Below are 9351 nucleotides of genomic sequence, written 5' to 3'. Positions count from 1 at the left end.
TAGCACGAGAAATGAGAGTGGTCTAGAGAGAGAGATACGAATATGACGTCACGACAAGAGATTTCATTCCCTTGAGTGTGTATATGCAAGGGGGGAGGGAATAGAGGCACTAGGAGAAATTTTCTCTGTGTGTGGTGTTTGTGATCGTATGTGTGGGTGTGAGAAGATAATGAGACATGGGGGTAGAGGGTGTGTCACCGCGTGATGTCCGGTGGGTCGAGGTGAGGCCCTTCGTCCTGTTCCGTCCTGCGCTGCATTGGTCGGCCCGTGATGCATTTAGGAAGACCCATGGATGACTAGTCGTACAAGACAAAGATAGCAGAATTGTGAAGGACTCTGTGTCCACTGACAAAGCCGGCTAGGATTTGTAACCCTAGGTTCTCGGACTAAGGTAACCCCTTTATCTCTGATATTACTATTCATCCAACCTAACTTTAAGGGGCATCCTACAGAATGCTCTGCTAGAATCATACTCGTCGATTAGGAAGAGAGGTGTGAGACAATGCGTGAGAGACATGCGTAAATATAATGTGCGTACATGAGACACGTAGGCAGGTCCATGTATATAGAAAGGGTCGCTGAGGATTGTGCGTGTGTATGTTTGCGAGAGGAAGAGTGCTTGTGATAAAGGTTAGTGAAAACAGTTGTAAATGGTTACGAGAGGGAGGGAGGGTTATATCTAGAGCATGTGTGCGAGAAAGACACCTTGGGAGAGAGTGTGTGAGCATGTGTGAGAGACCACCGATGGAGAGTGAAGCTACACGTAAAAGACTGCTCTACACATTGATTAAAGATATAAATTCTATCGAAATATTAGGATGGGATCATGATATTTGCAATTCGTGTAAGGAGCGGTCATTGATCCATCAGACATCTAGATTCTATCGAATTTGAGCATGTCTTTGTTATTATTCGACACAATTGATCCACATAGTTAGTATTTTGAACTCCAGACAATGCATCGCTTTAGCAATCGAATATAAACGTGAGTATAGTTCATGTTGTGTGTGTAAAGCACATTATACATACAAAAGTTACACAATGGACATTATAAATAGCTACTACCTATGAACTAGCATACATTTGAATTCAACTTAAGGTGGTTTAAAAAAATCGAATTCAACATGAAGTCCATTCAATTATTTGAATTTGATATCATGGCATTTGTAAACCATACCTAAATTATGGGGGCACCAATCTTTGCTCTGATTTTGTACATAATAGCATATGTAGTCGTGTACAAAATAGATTCAAATTTAGCTCCTCCATTCCAAAATAATCGTAGTTATAGGATTTTCAAGTGTCAAAATTTCAAAAAGAAGCGGATAATTTAATGAGGTTTTCAAACATACAAGGTCAAATATAACGTTGTATATTTAGGTCAATCCTCATAGTTCAAGAGTACTCTAAACGTGAATGCTTGTGTTTCAAAATTTCGAACGAAGCGCCAAAAGAGCCTCTACTCACCCGAAACCGCGTGAGACCAATGTTTGGTAGTACAAGGAAATTACTTTTCTAATAACTCCGACCCGTGAAACCTACCGGCCCGACGTCCAAAGGTCTAAACCGGGGTAGGTTTGTAGCTTCATCTAGACGCCACGCAACCGCATCCGAAAAACAATTCATACACAATGGCCGCCTAAGCACACATGCGCGCGGCCGAAATCGCTCTCCGCCCACTATTTGGGACACCTGGGATTACCATCCTACCCCCGACCCGCAGTAGGTCCGAAATTTAAGAGGGGGCAAAGTTTGTACTTTCCCCAAATTTCAAACAAGCGCGTCCCATCTTCTGTTCAAAAAAGCCAAAAACAAGCGCGTCCCAGACCGAAACATGGTTCCCCCCACCCGTCCGATTCCCCATTCGTACTCCATGGGCGCCAAAACTACCTCTCCACCAGCCGCGAAACCCCGGCGTCCTCCGTCCGCCACCCCATCCCACCCATCAACCGCCGCCCTCCTCCATCACGCCGGAGCCGATACCCCGACGTCGTCGTCCACCGCAACCTCAACCGCAACGCCCTCCACGGCTAGTAGTTGAAGCCGAGGCCGAGCCGTCCGTACCCAAGCCAGTTCAACCACGCCGTCCTGCGCCTCACCGCTGCCGCTCCAACTTCGCCACCCTCCACCGCACCGGAAGCTGTTCCTGCTACGTCGTCCTTCGCCGCCTCGGATCTGCTTCCCCTCCGCCGACATACGGCCATGGCAACACAGTCAACAATTTGGCCATGGGTTCGTCCAAGCCTGCACCCTCCAGAACATCGGTTTCCCCGGTAAAAGAAGAAAATCGGCGCGACTTGTGGAGGTGACCACACCGGCAACCGAAAAAGGTACTCCTCTTCCCTTATTCGTGCAAATCTTACGTCTCTGCTTGCACGGTATTCATCCCACAGAAGACACTAGTTGACCGCTTCTTCTTGATACTAGATGTTCCTAGTAACTCGCGATGCACAAGGTTTCTCCTCATATACTATTTCACCTTAGCTAGAGGTCCGTCGCCCCCCTGAATTTAAATTTTTGGCCACTTGATTCCCAATTAACGGAAGCATTCCCCGGCATAACAGGCGCTAGTACGCCTATTACACCGGGGAAGCAGCGCCTTGGTGTTTATCTTAGGGGTGTGTGTGCGTCCTAGAGCTACTGGCGCCCGATCTGGAGGTCGGCCGGGATTAAAGGGATGGCCTGGGGGCGCTGCCAAGCACGGAGGTGGTGTGAGGTCGATGGAGGGCGAGGCGGCGGAGGCAGGGGTCTGGGCCGGTGGTCGCTGGCGGTTCGAGAAAGATCGTCAACAGTGACTGGCGGGAGGTAGACGAAGGCCATCTGCCCGTTCCTTATAGATCGGACGGTTCATTAAAAAAATCGACTAACCTATTTATTTTCAGTCGACTGTTATCTTAGATATGACCACATGTGGTGGTGTGCTGGAGGAGTACCTGCATTTCCTGTGCTCATATATTACAAAATCATACAAAGTAGAATCTAATTTTGTTTGCCATGCAATGTTGTAGAGCTATCATATGTCTCCTGTCATTTATTTTTCAGCCACCTGCTATCTGCTACTTTATAGTGCACTAGTTCTGCACACACTTCACCCTTACTCTCACTGTTGTGTTTTTATGCAAGGGTATTTCAGACTCTGCTGCCATGAGAGAAGCCAAAAGAAAAGAGAGAAGTCCCTCCAGTTTGGTGTGCGGCTAGGCAAGACACGTTTCAACGCTTTAAGGGTGTAGTGTCAGCAGATGGAGACGGGAACATAGCTCTGGAGTTGATGACCTCGCTCGCAATGAACCACCATCCCAGGTGCTTGCTTTAACTTCGCGGTGTCATATGTGGTTGCATGTTCCATATGGTGTCTAGCTTGTATTCAAAGGCCGAAGTCGGTAAGATAAGGAAAGATATTTTTTTACATGAACCACCATCCCATGAGCACCAGAAGACAAATAGCTAGTCAGGGCACTGGCCGAGCCAGTGACAAGCCCAGCAAAGATAGGCATCACCTGGAAGCCAACTAAAAAGCTGCGATGGTGGCGAAGCAGCCCGCCTCCCACCAGGCTCTCAGGTCCTAGATGATCATGCTCACCACTCCAGCCGGATGTCTAGCTTGTATTGCTTCCAGTTTGGTTAAATTGCATCTGCTTAGCTTACACATTATACCTTTGAATATGACACGCCTTTCTGTTTTTGGTACATATTAGTACATCTGTGTATTAACCATGTTCTTACATCAAACTAATGTTCTTGTGTATCCCTCATCAATCACTTATGACGAGGCAGGCAGGCAAGGGGACTACTCCTCATTTAAAGAATGCAGCGTCAGCCTCCCGACATGATTCTCAAGAAACAGAAATGCTAGATGAAGATAGTGAACGTAGCTCTATAGTTGATTACAGCATTTCCCCTACACTAGCATCACAGGTGCTTGCTCTAACTTGGCAGCGTGATATGTGGTTGCATGTTGCATATGGTGTCTAGATTGTAATTCTTCCAATCTAGTTAAACTGCATGTGCTAGTCTGCTTAGCTTATACATTATACCTATTAATGTGACATGCCATCCTGTATTTAGTACATAGTACATATGTCTATTAAGCATGTCCTTACATAAAACTATTTTTTTTTGTATCCCGCATCAATCAACATGACGAGACACCTTTAGTATATGCAGTGCGATATTAGTTGCATCTTTCATATGATTTATAGCATGCGCTGCTTCTAATTTGTTGAAATTCCATTTATGATGGGACGCTTTTTACTTGGCAAAGTCATATTGGTTGCATCTTTCATGTGGTGTCTAGCTTGCATTGCTTCTTATTTGCTGGAATGGTTTCTGCTTAGTTTACACAAACAGTTGTGAACATGCCATGCCATCCTGTTTTTCGTACATATTCCATCCTGGTATCATGTGTTTGCCTTACATCAAAGTAGTGATTGTCAGTATCATGCATGAATGAGTTCTGAAGAGAGAATTTTATTGCTTTTTCTTGTCGGTTTTACTTGACGATTCAAAATCAATAAAGCGGAAGGAAGTTAGCAAGGCAGCGGATAAAGGTGCTCCTTCCGAACGGAGGGCCTCTACAATTTATACTCCTCCACACCCCCAAGATGATTTCCAAGACAACACATGCATAGACACTCAACAAAGCTGTGTTTATGATGAGCACGTCTCCCCTAGTGCAGCATCACCGGTGCTCCCTCTAACTTGGCACTGTTATATGTGGTTGCATGTTATGTGTGATGTCTAGCTTGTATTGCTTCTAATTTTGTTGAATTCCATCTGCTTACTTTACACATTATACTTGAATAAGACACGTGTTCCTGTTTCTAGAACATACAATATCTGTCTATCACACCATGTTCTTACATAAAATTACTACTGTTGTGTAACCTGCAACAATCACTTATCATAAGACACGTTTGACTTCGGAGTGTGATATAAGTTACATCTTATATTCTTTTCTAGCTTGTATTACTAATTTGTTGAAATGGCACTTATGACGAGACAATTTTAACTTGATAGAGTGATATTCATTGCATCTTTCATATGGTGTCTAGCTTTCATTGCTTCTAGTTTGTTCAAATGCCTTCTCCTTAGTTTACACATCATAAGCTGTGAATATGCAATGCTGTGAATATGCAATGGCACTAATGATGAGAGACCTCTAACATGGTAGTGTGATGTTGTTTGCATCTTGCATATGATTTATTTCTTGTACTGCTTCACATTTGTTTAAACGCCATTTATGATGAGACACTGTTAACTTGGCAGAGCGATATTTGTAGCATCTTTCATATGGTGTCTACCTTCCATTGCATTGCTTCTAATTTGGTGAAATGTCTTCTTCTTAGTTTACACATCATAGTTCTGGTTATCTCTTCCGTCCTGTTTTTCATACATATTACATCCTCCTATCATGTGGTTGTCTAACATCAAAGTTCAGTTCGTCTACATCACGCATCAGTTTGTTCTGAAGAACTAAATTGTTATTCGTTTTTCTTGTCGGCTTGACTTAACATGGCACAGAGAAAGAGGAAGAAACACAGAATGGCAGGGAATGAGAAGCGGATGAATCCTGCAGATTCTGCTGGTACTGATGGTGCAATAGAAGGTCAAAGTCCAGCAGAAAATTCTACAAACATGACATCCCATGCTACACGAGTTGCAAAAAAAGACAAACATAAACAAATAGCTGCCACCAAACAAGCAGAGACAACCCTAGTTCTTGCAACACCTACCACAGTACTACCAGCTGCACGACGTACTCGTGCGTCAACTGAGCTAGCAGCACGTTCCCAAGCTCCCTTGCCACCTGACACTACTTCCCAAGCACTCTTAACACAAGACGAGTTGGCAATATCAAATGAACCTTGTGAGCTTCAACAGCAAGAAGGTAGTTGTTGGAGTCAAGTTACAGTTGCATGCTTCTTTATATGTAGTCTCACAGTTTGATGTACACTAACACTTCCTATGTTTGTTGTTGGACTAGCACCTAGGCGCAAGAGGAAACAAACATCAGGGATAATGCTTGATAGGTTAACTAAATCTAGAGGAGGAAGAATGGAGATCCATTTTGAGGCAGGTTTAAAAAGGCCACGTGATGCTACAGAGTCAACCAAGTTAGTATCAGAGGCAGCGGTTGCTGTTAGGTGTCATGTACATATCCTCCCAACATGGATTCAATACAGGAATGACAAAGACGAAACCCAGTTCAACATCTTCCTCGACCATTTATTTGTAAGTATGGTTATGTATGGAAACTAGTAATATCGTCTTCCTCTGTCCAATACTTTCTAGGTTGCTGATAATGAGACTCCCATAATTTTCAACAGATGAGGTTCAAGTTGGATAGCCAAGATGATGCAACCAGACAAGCTTGCACCCATGTTTTCAAGTCTGCTCTGCGACAGTATCGGTATAACTTGAGGAAAACTCACTTTGAAGGCAAGGCTAACAGTGAACTTGCCCAAACATCTCCAATGGAAAATATATCTGATGAAGACTGGAGAGGCCTCGTTAAACACTGGTCCAATCTGAAGTATCAGGTACATTATATATATGTCATCAGATCACATGTTGAAGTCCTATTTACGCATGTGCCACACAAATCTATCTTATTGTAGGTGAACTGTTCAAAGAACAAGGCCAACCGTACGAAAGTGAATTTCCAACAGACGACAGGATCTCGTAGCTATATTGCACACTGCGAGGCTCTCATAATTAGCTGCTGTTTCACTCTTTTCGCTGTACCATATTATCAGATCTATATTGACTTGTTCCAAATGCAGAGGAAAGCCCGCAAGGACCAAAAAGTACCTGAACCAAATGTTGTGGAAATCTTCAAGGGCTGTCACACGAGCAAGAAGAAGGGCATGACTACACCAGTCAAAGCCGCTGTTGTAAGTCCTTAATCCTCATGCCTTTTAACTACTACTTACTCTGACTTGTGCCTTGAACGACATGGTTTGCAGCCAATGTCTATTACTCTTTTCAATTTTATACATAATTGTCTTAGCGTATCATTGCACCTTACAAGGTTTAAAAGAGAGGAGTGATGTTCCTTTGATCTTGACCCGTAATCTAGTTCCGTGCTGGACTTGCCACACAACGTTACAATTGCCTGTTTGTCTGTTCTCAGTTGTTTTGTGATATGAATGATGTCATACTATGCTTACCGTATTATAAACTTCGTCTCTTTATCCTTAGCCCTCAATACAATGTGAAGAAATAGACAATACATTAGCGATGGTACATGGTCATATGTTTGGAACCTGGTTTTATTATGTACTTTGCAATAAAATACAAGTAATATTTTACATGGGTTCACCAGAATAAGTTCTGTATATAGACCAAAGCTATTTTGTTTGGTTTTGCTGCCTCCTTAATATCTCCTGTTCTGGTACTACTAATGTAAAACCTCAACTTTTCAGCGAGCTATGGAAAAAATGGTGGAACCACCACCTTTTGAAGGTGGCGAGGCAACTATAACCGCAATGTCAGCTCTTGCTGCAGTGGGTCAGTACATGTCCACTAACAGTGCCAAAAGCACGTTCCTGCGTAATACTGGGTTGGTTGTTAAGGCAATATCGTCCAAACTGCCTCATGATCAAGATATGCAAGCTCAAAGCAATGTTGTATCTGCGCTCCAGACACAAGTCCATTCCCTAACAGAGACCCTTTGTGAAACAAGGAGAAACATTGCTCAATGTTATCAAGATATGCATGGTTTTGAAACCAGACTATCAGACATTTGCTATGTTGTTCAAGAGCCTAGGGGAAATGAAGGCAAGGGTTATGGTGCTCCATCGGACAATACAACATGAAAACGTAACAGTCAGGTCAAATGAACTGAGCTTCTGAACTTCTGGTGGTGCATTTATCTGCTAGACTGTTAAGTTTTATGCCAACCTTCCTTTTGTTATATAGTTGTAATTTGTTTTGGTGCGATACAAAATTTATTCTTAACATGCAGCCACCGCCTGAAGAAAGCAGCAAGCCAATTTTGTATAGTGTAGGGTGTTCCCTATATTTGCACTGGTGGCGATCTTTGATGCTGAGTGGATGTAATATGTGCAATCGCCTTAATAGCCTAGCGTTAGTTTCGGCCTTATTTATTTCCTAGTCTTCTTTTTCCCTGGTTTGCTAGTGGCCGCAACTACCATGGGCCATATACGGGCCGTAGGATCCATGGGTCTCCTACGGGCATCGATAAATGGGCCTGTAATCGGTGGGCCTCGGGCCATCGGATAAATGGGTCTACATGGGCCATAATCGGGCGTAATTGGTATTGGCCCAGCATGGTAACAGGCTGTTAACAGACCGTAGGACAGCAAAGGCTTAATTCTGTCACAGGCATAACGGGTCGTTAATGGGCCAGAATATAGGACGGGCTGGAAACGGCGCAATGGGTTAACAGGCCAGAAACGGGCCGACTCTTGCCATGGGCCGAATTTGGCCCATTAGGGTAACAGGCCAGTAACGGGCCGACTCTTACCATGGGCCGAATTTGGCCTATTAGTGGAAAAGGCCAGTAACGGGCCGACTCTTGCCATGGGCCGAATTTGGCCCCTTAGGGGAACATGCCAGTAACAGGCCGGAAGTAATCGAGGGCCGAAAAGGAGCCCAAGAACGTATGGGCCGTCAATAGGCCGAAAGCTAACATGGGCTAGAAACGGCCCATGTAAATCACGGGCCGTTAACAGGTATAAAGAAAATTACTGTTCATTATGGGCTAGAGTCACCGTGGGCCTTTACATGGGCCGGCCTATTATGGCACACGAAAATCTTATGGGCCTTTACCTGGGCCGGCCCATTATGGCCCGCGAAATCTTGTGGGCCTTTAGCTGGGCCAACCCATTATGGTTCGCAAAATCTCATGGGCCTTTAGCTGGGCCGGCCCATTATGGTCCGCAAAATCTTGTGGGCCTTTAGTTGGGCCGGCCCATTTAAACTTGTTGGGCCATGCCACGTGTCGAAGTATCATAGGCGCCTTCTGTCCAGTGAGTGGATGACATCTGTCCCGACGATGAGCCGACACGTGTTTCCTCTAGCCAATGATGATTTTACACGTGGAAAATCCCCATTGGTCGGGGCTATTAACGGGTTATCGGATCCAAAACCTGACCCGATAGCTTAACGGCATTCCGTTACGGTGGATGCCACGTGTCGGTCACCCTTGACGAAAGCACTTCTGTGACGCGCGATTTATCGTCATGGAAGTGGACACTTCCGTGATGATAATTTTGGTAATGTCATGGAACACTTCTACGACAGCACATGTATGACTATCTTGATTTTGTCATAAATTTGTCATGGATGTACATGCATGACAAAAAAGCGACCTACTGTGACAAACAC

Source organism: Triticum aestivum, chromosome 4A, assembly GCF_018294505.1.
Source record: "Triticum aestivum cultivar Chinese Spring chromosome 4A, IWGSC CS RefSeq v2.1, whole genome shotgun sequence".
Taxonomy (NCBI): Eukaryota; Viridiplantae; Streptophyta; class Magnoliopsida; order Poales; family Poaceae; genus Triticum; species Triticum aestivum.
The sequence above is the reverse complement of the archived record's forward strand: the minus strand, read 5'-3'. Positions refer to the sequence as shown.